General features: G+C 43.6%; 1 protein-coding gene across 1 annotated transcript in view; it reads right to left on the bottom strand.

Annotated features, from left to right (window-relative positions):
• LOC145411804 (regulator of G-protein signaling 7-like) overlaps window positions 1-10,978 on the bottom strand; it is a 344,883-nt gene extending 333,905 nt beyond the window's left edge. Inside the window, exon 1 of the mRNA XM_080281748.1 lies at window positions 10,869-10,978. The gene's annotated coding sequence lies outside the window, so the exon portion shown is untranslated. The remainder of the gene's footprint in view (window positions 1-10,868) is intronic.
• Window positions 10,979-12,994: the final 2,016 nt, after the last annotated feature.

Below are 12,994 nucleotides of genomic sequence, written 5' to 3'. Positions count from 1 at the left end.
ACAGATTTAGATTTTCCTGAGACAGTCGCGCAACAGTCTAGTGACATTGTCGCGCGACTTTTGCTGGATAAAGTATCTTGGTGTGTACGTGACCCAGAGAATGTCTAGCGACTGTTGCGAGAAAAATTTAGATTTTTCTGAGACAGATGCGAGACAGTCCAGAGACCACGTTGAGCGACTTTGTATCTTGGTGTGTACAAGGCTTAAGAGTACTGAACGAGTATAAGACAGGCAGAGCAAGGAAAACACTATGGATCTCTGAGTTAACATATTAGATCACAAGACAAGGATAACATGAAAGGAGCCTCACACCCGCCTACTACACCCGTCTCCCAATACTGACAGGAACAAGCCAGAAGGAGCAAATGCAGTTTAGAAATTGGCCAGGACTTTAAGTAAGGGTGAATATAAAGAAGAAAACTACACATTACCCTAACACCTGAAGAAAGGCTCACCAACCCCTTCTTGCTGCCTCCAGACGATTTTCACATAGCTTAAGAGTGACGTTACGGACAAGAGAATTTACAGAGGCATTGGTAAACCTCTTAAACCGTCTGATGGTACCATGGATATAAGGTAAAACAAATTCTGGAGCTGAAGGGTTAACCACTTCACTACGATGATGTACCGGTGTTGGATTAGTGTATGTTTGGAACCTCCCGATGATCTGATTCACCCCAGAAAATGATCTCTCGCATTTAAGCAGGTAATTATGATGGTTACGACTAATTCTCCCGTTTGAAAAATAACGAATGGAAAAGGAGTCCTGGGATTGAAGATGCTAATGCTACACTACTTTGATGTCACGCTGCCCCCCCTGTAACTAGTAAAAGTATTAGCTAGGATTTACACCTATGAACTGCACGACGGCAACCAAGATAATCATTAAATTCTTCTCTTAATTTTGCCCCTAAATTACGACCCGATGTAGTCTGTGTACAACCAGGACAAGGAGGAGACGGACTGAGCTCACTAGTCTGACCGGCTCGACAGGTAAAATCAGGATCTCTCAGCAACGAGACGGATGCGCTAACCAGCACACCTCTGGCACCCCCACGCGCACGTCGAGAGAGAGAGAGAGAGAGAGAGAGAGAGAGAGAGCGGACGGGGGTGGGGGGTGCAACGCTCTCTACTACGTTATTATTTGTTGGGCGAGGTTTATCCCCCCCCCCTTGTCCCAGTTCACCCAGTATTACAACTGGGGACCTGGATGTAAAATTAGACTGTTGCGGGTCATTTTATAAGGGTAGATTGGAAGCGGGTTATAAGGGTAGACTGGGAAAGGGTTATAAGGGTAGACTGGGAAAGGGTTATAAGGGTAGATTGGAAACGAGTAATAATATAAGGGTAGATTGGGTAAGGGTCGTTATAAGGGTAGGCTGAGAGTCGTCTACCTAGCTAACCCTCATGTAGCCGTAGACAGTTATAAATCTAACTCCCTTTTTCTTCTTTTATTCTATTATCTTATACTGTATACCGAATAGTGTTTATAAATGGGCAGGAAATTGTCGTTCTATCGGACCACTTATGAAAGAAATAGGTAGGAAAATGCTAGGATGCCGTTGCTAGAGAGAGAGAGAGAGAGAGAGAGAGAGAGAAACTGGGAATAAACCAAGGGATGTGAAAAGAAATGAACTGGAGATGAAGAGAAAAGGAAAATAAAGAAAAAGCAAAGAAGGAGATAGAAAATGAAAGGAAAAGGAGGTGAGGAGACACTGTAAGAAGGATGACATAAAAACCACCCGGGGACACGAATCAATTTTAGCTACCTTCCACTCGATCAAGAAAGAAGTCAGCCAAACAGTTAAATAAAACCACTAGACCCGTTATGCTTGACTTTCTCCAATTAAAAAAAAAAACAAAAAAAACAAAACAAAGACTCCTAATACATCGTCACCTAGAATTTAACCACCCCTTCAAATAAAGCTGTTGAAGCCATTACCGTACGTTGACACCCAGCCATAACGGACGCCTCTCAGAATACCAGGACATATTTCATCCATCAATTCATATTCAGTTTGGAGAAAATTATTCAGATTTGAGAGTATGCAGACAGACTGGACCCAACAACGTTTTCCGCTCAATTGAACACGACCGCCGCCCTGGGATGTTTTTAGGGAGGTGAGGTTACCGCGCTAAAGCCTTCAATGACTGTTTAAACAAAATCACAGACGTCACATTTTAAAAAGGCACAGTAGGCAATATGCTCATGTACAACTTCCAACTCACCACCTCTTCATTACGAGGACGTCATCTGTATTTTAAATCGTGTTATCTCCAAACGATTTCCTTCAGCTTGCCTCTCCAAACTAGAAGATTTAGATGTATCCTTCATTACTCCTTCATTACGAGAGGGTTCCCTAAGTTGGATGAAATAGGTGATAGGCAGGGTAAAATTAAAATACATTATCGTGCTAAAATTCAGTAGTTCATAAAATTTGTACTAATGATTATTTTGTGCATTATAATGGAAACACATTGCCTCTACAAAAGCATAAAACACTAATGTGAAAGTCTACGTAGAAACTTTCAGGTTAGCCTACATCAAACGAATATCATCGAGCAACAAACCGGTACCGAGAGCCTGAGTATTATTGCAAACAGAATCTTTGTTCATGTTTTGTCTCTAGGCACATTTGGCAGTGAACCCGGTGGACTACAGGGTGAAGCTGCCCTTCTCCTACAGTCCACGATCCTCCTTTCTGGGGACAGGGAAAGAAGTGAGAGGCATTTGTATAACCAGGTTGTTCCGTTGTCAGGTTATATCGGTGCTACCGTATGAAGGCGTCCCTCTAAGCCTAACAGAATCGCTAACGGATTCCTTGATAAACATTCCCCAAGATGAAGTGCGAGGGACTTGGCACGCTGGAGCCAGAGGAGAAGTTTTCGTCCGTCCGCGTCCTACAGGCCGAAGTTATGGACCGATTTTGACGGCTGATGTTACCAACAAGTCCTCTCCAAATGACGGTGTGCCCTCGTGGGAGTGGTCGACACGCCCAGAGAACGTCCAAGGTCACAGTGACTAAAACCAAGGTCAAGGCCACAGCGCTTGCGTCTTTATTTACAAGAGTACTGATATAGTATTATCATTCGGAAGGGCGTTCAGAATACAGTAATTTACTCCCTCATCGCAATTTTTATACAACCCACCAATAATTAATCAATGAATAAAAAATATATATGCGCCTCTGTCGCTACCTCATTAAGTGGCAGGAAGGTAGATTGGGAGGGGGGGAGGGAGGGATGGAGAGAGGCAGGCAGGTAGCTACGTGTGGAAGTAGGGTGGACACGTAGGTAGGCAGACAGGGAGGTACGTAGGAACGTCGGCAGGGAGTTTGGAATGAAGGTCGGTAGGCAGGGAGACAAAGAGGCAGGTAGGCTGGTAGGAAGATGGGTAAGCAGGCAGACAGGGATGGAGGAAGGAGAGGAAACAGGCAGGGAGGAGGTTATGCAGGTAAACTGGAAGGAAGACAGGCAAAGAGGCCCATTAGGTAAGCAGGCAGACAGGGAGGGAGGGAGGAAGGGAAATAGGCAGGGAGGAGGTTATGCAGGTAAACAGGGAGGGAGGAAGGAAAGGAAACAGACAGGGAGGAGGTTATGCAGGTAAGCAGGAATGAAGAGAGGCAGAGAGGCTCATTAGATAGAAAGGTAAGTAAGGAGGTTGGTAAGAAGGAAAATGAAAGAAGTGCAGTTTAATCTTTTATATGTTAAAGGATTAACTTACAAAATACCTCCCAGTGACGGAATTACATAGTCTAAAAGAGTTGATTACAGAACCTGAGATGAATGCATAATAATCCCATGTACACGGCAGAAATTTATACGAGATTTCGTCTTCGGGACCCTAGCGTACCAACACAAATATAGTATGAAGTAGTTTTCTGAAATATAGTATGAAGTAGTTTTCTGTTTACCATGATTTTTTCTGAGTGGCATTTGCCACAGAAAATATTTTTCTCCCTCTGTCTTTGTTAGATATTGGCCAGCTCATGCTGCCCTTGTTGTTAAATGCGTTTTCTTACTTGGTTTCTTGTTTAATTGTTTCAGACACTTCTACCCTTCAGAATTAACCGATACCGACCAAACTTGGAAACAATGACCAGCCTAGATCTAGTTGTGTCTGCAAGGCTTTGGTTGCTAGGCAACTACTTGCCTAGAACGGCCGAAAAACCGCTTTTTTCGTACTTTTCACATTCTGATATGTAGACGCATTACTAAAGGCCGTAGAAAGCTCTGACTTCTTAAGACGTAATATTGAGGTCATTCCCTATTGGAAGTGTGTCATCCATTTCCCCCTCTCTCCTCTGGTTTTCGAGTGGCAACCCTGAGAAGACTGGCCTCAGCGACCCTAGCAACCAGAACCGGTTTTCAAAAATGCCTCCCTTGTTCCCCAGTGGCACGATGGAACTGAGTGAAACTTTGCATGCTTTTAGACACTGACTAATATTACAACTTTCTATGGTACACCTATGTGCTACATCGGCCAGGTCAGGGGTCAAAAGGTCAACAAATGCGAAAACGGTGAAAACAGCTAAAATCACGACTATGCTAGCGACTTCACTTTTATCTCCTGCTCCCTAGACATGGTGGTTTGGGCATATGGAGAGAATGGATAATGAGCGATTGGTGAAAAAGATAACTAGATCTGATGTGAGAGGTGTAAGACTGAGAGGAAGACCACGAATAGGATGGATGGACAGTGTGAAGAGAGCGCTGGATGCGAGAGGGATGTCTGTTGAGCAAGGAAGAGTGGCTGTGCGTGACAGAAATAAATGGAGAGAAATTGTGAATGAATAAGTGATGACGCAGCCCTGAGGGGATATTCTCCCGCATTTGGTCTGATCAGCTAGTCAGGTCAGGTGCGGGTACGGGGATGGGTCTGTTATGATGTGGCAGGGGTAAACCAGTTCTGCTGTCGGGCCCTGCTGTGGATGTCACTGCTTGCATTGCGCAGTTGACCCTTGTGCGGTGTGATGCGGTGAGGATCTGTCCGTTCTCCCCTTTGGGGCTAAGATGCGAATGAATGTGTTTGAATGGATGAGTAAATGGAGAGTGAGTCGTCCTGTCTCGGCTACCTCCCTTTCCTTGGGGGAAGCAGCCTAGGTATATAGATAGATAGATTCCGTGTTCACATTCATTTCCCATCCATTTCCTAGAAATGGTACTCTTCCCTCACATTGTTTCATTTCCCACCCTTTTCCCAGTCTTTGCACTTCTCCTCCTTCACTTTGTTTCACTTCGCACCATCTTCGTACACCTGGCACTTCTTTCTCACCTTGAATTTCCATAGCTAGTGTTCAGTTTCATATCCCACTTAGCAATTTTTTCCTTTAGCCAGTGTTCAGTCTCATTTCCGCCTTCTCCTAGACCTAGCTTTTTTTTTTTTTTTTTTTTTTTTTTTTTTGACCACCATACTTCACTTCCCGCCCTTTTCCTTCAGCTGGCACTTCTCACCTTGTTTTTCCTCCCCCACCCCAACTCGTCCCTCCCATCACTCCATTTCCGCTTTCCACCTCTCTTCTCATGTAATTTGACGTGCGTATCAAAGACGCTCCTCCTTCCTTTCCTGGTCTGTCCCTGTGAAACTGACTGCACAAACACACACACACACACACACACACACACACACACACACACACACACACACACAGGGGGGGATTAGATTTAAAAATATATATATATATATATATATATATATATATATATATATATATATATATATATATATATATATATATATATAAGGTTTGCTTTTCATAATTAAGGTAATCGATAAGATCAATTTTCTCTTCTCTCCCCTGACACTCAGATAATATTAATAAATGTCTTTCGTAAGTAAACAAACAGTGTAACTCCCCAATCCAAGTGCTGGGGCTCCTCTGGTCTTTTTCGTACCCGCCATTTACTATTCAAACATCATTATCAAATATCCAGTGATAAAAATAAACTTCGTGACTTATTTAACGGAGAGAAATGCCAGATTCCATTTTCAGGGCTTTCAGGGTGAGGGCTGGGTTGAATTTCCTCTCACCAACAGCCTCGTGATGCAGAATTCCCTCAGTGTAGAATGGCCGATTTCCTATACAGTTTTCCCGCCTCCCATTCCGTTATCGAGACATTCTTCGCTTTCGTTTCCATACAAAAGCATCGATCGCTGTGTAGAAAAGTATCTGTGCGTCGGAAAAGGAAGCAGTTTACAGATTTTCACAGTCTTTTTCACTACTCGGGCCAATCTGTGTGTGTGTGTGTGTGTGTGTGTGTGTGTGTGTGTGTGTGTGTGTGTGTGTGTGTGTGTGTGTGTGTATCAATATCACACAAACGGGTACTTATGGACTAGGTTTGGCGGGTAATACATCTACAGTAGGTATAAGCTGTTTGACTCAAACTTCCTTTAAACGTCAAGCCATTTCTCCTTTTCGCAGAGTTGACCTGGAACTCCAATGCCTATTCAATATATCCTGGAATCTAATTGCTGGAACACTTATTGGCGTACTTGCTACAGCTTTTTAACATTTCGAATATAAATGGAAAAAGGTAATTTCTCTCTTCCGGGGATAAAGTAAGCCTTTGTGACTGTTTCCCTCGCCGCTTCACCTGGGCGGCAAGGATTCTGTTGCCTAAGGTTCAATCCCACATTTCATCATGTGGGACCACCACACAAAATACCTCACCTATACCACTACTTCACTGTTGTCCCGTACACTACTCGTCCTTAATACTGCAACTATGACACCTCTTGTTTATCTTACTAGCTCTGATCCCAGTACTTCTTCTTCCCTGGAAACAGCCTCTATTCTCAAGTTATTACAACTCAAGAACTTTTTGACAATCATTCCAACTACTAACAATCTCTCTCTCTCTCATAATTCTTCCCCCTTCCCCTCCTCCTCAACATTCCACGCCAGGAACGTTTAGCCACCAAATGCAACCCTCTATCCTACAGTCCAGGACCCGTATTCATAAACTTTCCTAATCCTAGGTTGTGTATAAGACTGCTTACATATGTTTGTCTTCACTCATATCAAACTAAACACTTCACAGTAAACTAAGAGTGATTGTTTAAGAGAAAAAAAGGAAAACAAAGCGATCTACGAAAATAACTACTGTGGAGACTTGTTTACAGTAAAAACTGCTAGATGCCTTTGTAAATACGTCCTTGTAATTAAGAACAGTACAATGTAACCTAGACTTGCACTTCTGAAAAAATACAATAAAATAAATATGTACGACCATCACGTATCTCCGTCCAGCATTTGGCTAAGTTACCCGGTATGCTAACAAGTCTCTCCCACCCTTGAGGAGGACGATTTCGAGACTGCCGAACGGAGACATAGGCATATACCGGGTAAAGCAAACATCAATCGTAGTATATCTCCCCTTTCAGACATTTAAGCACCATAATAATTTCATGACACTGAACTGGCCGCTTCCTTAGTCGCTGCCTCTTCCTTACCACGTTAACCAACCAAACCTCCCTCCTCATTTTCCACTTCTACAGCCACTTATAGCGATGATAAAGGCAAGCGCACGAACTAAGCATATAAACATACATACATACATCATCTAAGTGGGCGTCTACACGTGTACTGGAACAAGTGCTGGAAACATGTAAAAACACAATAACGAACAAGATGCAAACATGCTGGAAACAGCGGCGTCCAGATCATGTTGGCAACATCATGATGAAGTCTCGGCTGCCTCGTATGGACACATCCTATCACCTCAGCTGCCTGTATGTATGAAGCTGCACTGTAACATGTTTGCATACATCTGTTCCAATACTGCTGCATACAGGTACCCAAACATGTTGCCAGCTGTGCTGTCAACACATGTTCGTGTACACGTGTGGACGCACTAATCCTGTGTTGTCCCATGTGGTGCATAGGAGGACGGGGACTAGGCAAGTTGGTCCTGACATTTAAGATGAGAGTGACCAGCCTCACTCATCCTTGAGTTGGCAGTACGTGAGCAATAACCCCAACCATCCCTCGGATATAAACCAACTCAGGCTCAATCCGGTTGGAGCGCCTTAATTACCCATTAAACCACCAGGCGCCATAGTCTGGTTATATGGTTACCACCCACCGTAGTAAATGGCTTCCTGGTGTACAGGAAACAATTTGGCTTGCCACTCAGTGTAGAGTCACTCGTAGATAAAAGGAAGAGGAAAGAATGAAGGAAGGAAAGACAGACGAGGAAGGAAGGAAAGAAGGAAGGGAGAAAGGAAAGGGCAGCCACCAGAGAGCAGCACTACATCTAGTGGATGGTGAGCGCCCCCACCTACCACTACGAACTAAACATTAACATTATTAGAACGGTTACCATATTGTCCTTAAGTGAGCCCCATACCTCTCCAAATTAGCTGTCGGTTGAGAGGTAAACAAATTACCTGAAAGCGGAGTGGACCTAAGATATACAGGAAGATTTCTATCTCATGCCGAATCTCATGTGTGGCATTGTTGCTAGGTTGACAATAAAAAAAAAAAATGCCTGCACAAAATACAATAAACGCACAGGTAATTCTCAACTCCTTCACAACGATGGCATTCCATTTATTACTCTTGCTATCCCAACATTTTATGAAACTATGGAAAAACATTTCGAGCTGAAGTGGTTAAACATACCCCTCATTAACGTGTACAGTACGAGAGGTCTCCGATGTTGAATTCAATCGTCTGACGGTAGTGATTAAAATTTGAAATACATGATCATTACAGTAGTTCCTTTACAGTCTCGAGCTGTCAACACCTAATGAGATTCGAATAAATTATACCGGTAGTGGGTTTGTTTTTATCTGATGGATCTTAGCCACGTCCATAACTTTGATTCTTGGTCGCATCTGCATCACCTTCAACGAGACCCGGTTATAAGATAGGCATACGTCTCCTTGGTTACTAGTCAAAACAACTTCAAACTGACCACACTGCTATCAACTGAGCTGAAAGGGATTAGGGATCTCTGTCAGGTTAGAACAAATGTGCTATAACCAGCATGTTTCCAGAGAATTGAAAGAACTATCTCCCTTCACTTGTTTGGAACCCCAGAAACGTAAAAGGAATCAGACTGTACACAGCTAAAATCCTGTTATGGTAGTGTATATCACAAACTCCCTGTCTTGATATCATGCCTCACTACTGAAGATGCTGGAGGAAAAATCGAGCCATAAACCGGAGCCTCACGAATCACTGGCTCCAGCTGGCCGCGCCGAAAACGATATTAGGCTATAAAATGACTACCACATTTATCTTCCCAACAGCGACCCCATATCTTTCCCTTCCCGCTGGACCTGACCTAAACCTTTATTATTACTGCTCACTTAGGTCTTCTTTTTATCTACCACCCTTAGATATAATACCAGTGAAGCTTCGAAAGGCTCAATCAACTCAGCTTAGCGGAAAATTTCATCTTTTTGCTGCAATTTCACGTAGCTCAATGACAGAAGATAATATTACTGCTCTACGTCATTTCCATTGCACTTCGTCATGACCTGTACAGTATTCGAGTGTTTATCTCGTTACACCTCACCATTAAACTGTACGATAAATTGAAATAGAAAAAGTAACGTGAAGAAAGAAAAGCAACTCAAAATGCTAACCTGGCCTAAAACCTACAGTATTACTGGCTGATCATGTATTTACCTATCAGCATTACGCATGGTTACGGCGAAGTTTCGAAAATGCTACAAAAGCTTAGGAGACGGTGACATACGGAACAAGTTTATTTTCGCTGCTACCTAACGATTTAATTCAGCTTAGGATGGATCTCACATTAAAAGTGAAGGCTACATCAAATCCCTCCACTTCGAAAACCCCTAAGCTGAATCAAATCTTTTGGTGGCGGCAATATATTGATATATACATCACAATGAAGTGGTTCGGTACTGACTTAGGTCTCCCCCAGTCATTTAAGATTCGGCGTCCTTTCACTGTCAAACCAAATTACGGTAACTCTTGAAATACAATCCATCCACACCTGCCTCTCGCGTAGCTTGGAAAGTGAGCTTAATGGAATGGTTATTCTTGAAGCCAACTTAAGTACTAAATCCTTCAGGCTGATAACGTCTTTACTACCTTCGTGCTGCCTCTGGGCATCGTTTAGCTTGGGACAGACTTCCGAATCGGAGGCGTTTGAAAAAAACCTTCATTACCCACTTCACTAAGGGGTGCTCCCTTAGGCTGAATAAAATCGTCCATCAGTGGCAATAATATATGTACTGTCTTTGGCTGAGGGTGTTAAATATGCTCCGGTGGCAAACCTACAACCTCTCACTCTACCAGATGTTAATAATATGCTTACATGATTACCTCTCGCTTTAATCTGTTCCTGCCACTGAGATGTAACCCATCTGAACTGACAACCCGTACAGAGACTGATTATTAAACGCTTATGTCCCCACTCACCAAGTTATATTAACTGCCAACGTTACTGTGACTGCTATAATCCTTAATAATTCGGTAATAAATTATTACTGTACATAACACCAACCAGAATTACTATTATTTCACTATCGATTTGTTTTATCTACCGTTTCTAAAAACATTTTAAAAATTCTGTAACCCACTAAGTAATGTGCTGAAAAAGGATGTTTACCTCCGTCCTACATGCAAGGTCAATTGGGGTAAAAGAAAAAGGTAAAATGATAATACTGTCGTCTCATATAAACCACAAAAGGAAGGCTATATTACAACAGTTTGAGGGGTAGAACTGGTGTAGAGATTGCCCTGCCAACAGTACAGATGATGGGATGGTTTAAAGAGAGTGAAGGGTAGGCAGGAGACATGGCTGGTGTGCGCAGGGCAGTGGGGGGCAGGCAGGCAAGCAGGCACGCGGACAAACACACATACACAGGCATCCACTAAACTCCATACCAGTTTCGTTGATGGAGTGGTGTTGGAGGAGTGTTGGAGGGAGGCGGAGGAGAAGCGGAGGCACGTAGAGGCTCCCAGGCGCGGGTACAAGCCAACACTGCGCAGGAACAAGTCGACAGGCACACAGGGGGGAAGATGGGACGAAGAAAGTGAGACTTGGCTCTCTCTGGCTACCATGTTGGGGAGAGGGCACGGTCCCACGCCCCCATGGTCTTACCTGGAGGGGCGGGCAGCGAGAGTGTGGGCAGCGTGGGCGTGCGGGCGGACTAGCGGGCGTGACGGGACCACTAGCGGGTTAAGGGAAGGAGGGCATGAGGGAGGGCTACCACGGTCTACTGACGACTGACTCCTCGCGCCGCCCTCACCGCGATCAATGTCCCGCGCAGCCGCTACAGCCCCCTCCCCTCCTCCCTTCCCTCCCGTCCCCTTCCCTGTCCTACACTCCTTTCCTCCACTTCACACTCCACTCGCCTCACTCCACTCAACACATAACTCGCTCCACTCACCACTCCACATACTCCGCCACATACTAACCTCGGAAGTGTTTCCCTCACAGTGTGCATCCAAGGAGAACACCAAGAAGTTACTAATTTATTATGTTTCATGAAAAATAAACGTAATATATCGCCTATCAACGTTTCATTCTTATAAGCTTATTTTTCCCCGTTTACTTGGCGCGATAGTAACACCACGTCATTTATAGGGCCGTATTCTTTTTGAAACAAGGCACTGTGACACTTTTTCCAACCGATTCTGCATTTTACACTATGATATCCTATTGCATGCTACCAACCAGAATTATGTCGTTATCAAAAATATATCAATAACATACAGGGTTATTAAGTCATCTGCAACATAAATCGCTATGGAGGAAATGCTAGGAGGTTCCTCTGAGCCAAGAAGATACGGCTCTCCCTCGACCCGGTAAATTTTCAAATGACATCTTTCAGATACAACCGATGTAGTCGTGCTAAACTCATCTGACAAGTGAGATCATGCCAACTAGGTAATGAAACAAATACGAATGGTTATAGGAGGCCATAAATATGCTTCGTTTTGTGCAACTACAGCTGTTCACAAACGACCTGTATTAAAGCCTCAGTAATCGCTTTCATCTCTTGTACAACCTTTTCACTGACAGGCTAGTGGCAGCATTAACCCTCTCATATTGGTGTTCTGTCTAGTAATTATTCTAGGTAACCCCAGAGGTTTTATTCAGCGAGTCACCCGAGTGTTGATACCGTCACCATTAACCCTGTCATGGAGGAAGCAACTGTAGCACTGCCCTCCAGCTAACCCTAAACGATTTTATTCAGCCAAATGATTCATAAAAGCCTGAGTGTTAACCATATAGCTACTGGAAAAAAACAAAATACCTGCTGCCAACTTACATGCCAAGGAACGTACTACACCTGCTTTTGGAGATTTTGCAACACATATCATTTTTGTATTTATTCTGTACATTAAACCTCGCAATCCTGGCCGGGTGAATGACCCCGACGTGATCATCAGTGACAGTAAACATAACCCATACTTGCAAGGGTGAGTTTTGTTTACAGGCCTCAATATCCTCTTATTGGTTACTGACGCAAACTGTCAGTGTTAAAACGATATAAATAACAAAGAAGAGACAGGAAGGAGCACTCAGGGAGGGAATGCAACATCCGCACCCGACATAATTACTATTTAAGGGCCGAATATTTGACCCTGTGACTCTGACCTATTGTTCTTAAAATCGAATCCCTCCGTCCTTGTCTTACCCTCAAGCCTTCCATCAACTTTACTCTAAATCGGATCAAAGCTTTTCAAGCTGACAGTACCATGTAACCCAGACTCTTTACCTTGCTCTGTACTCCTGTCCTTTAAGTGAGAATTCTTACAATCGAATCCTATTGTCCTCGCCTTACCCTTAAGCTTTCCATCAAGTTGGGCCTATATAGGATCAGAACTGTTTGTGCTGACCTTACCCTGTGAACCTGACCGCTGATAGTTCTTAAAATCGGATTCCTTCGCCCTTGCCTTACCTTCAATCATTTCACCAAGTTTGGCCTAAATCGAACAAAAACTGTGTTAACCGTGCCATGTGATCCTGACATCTGATCTTGCCCTGTGATTCTAGCCTTCGA

Source organism: Coenobita brevimanus, chromosome 91 (genome assembly GCF_032717465.1).
Source record: "Coenobita brevimanus isolate Jiangsu-jjx chromosome 91, ASM3271746v2, whole genome shotgun sequence".
In the NCBI taxonomy this organism is placed as follows: Eukaryota; Metazoa; Arthropoda; class Malacostraca; order Decapoda; family Coenobitidae; genus Coenobita; species Coenobita brevimanus.
Note: the sequence above shows the minus strand (reverse complement) of the source record. Positions and strands in the feature narration are given on the sequence as shown.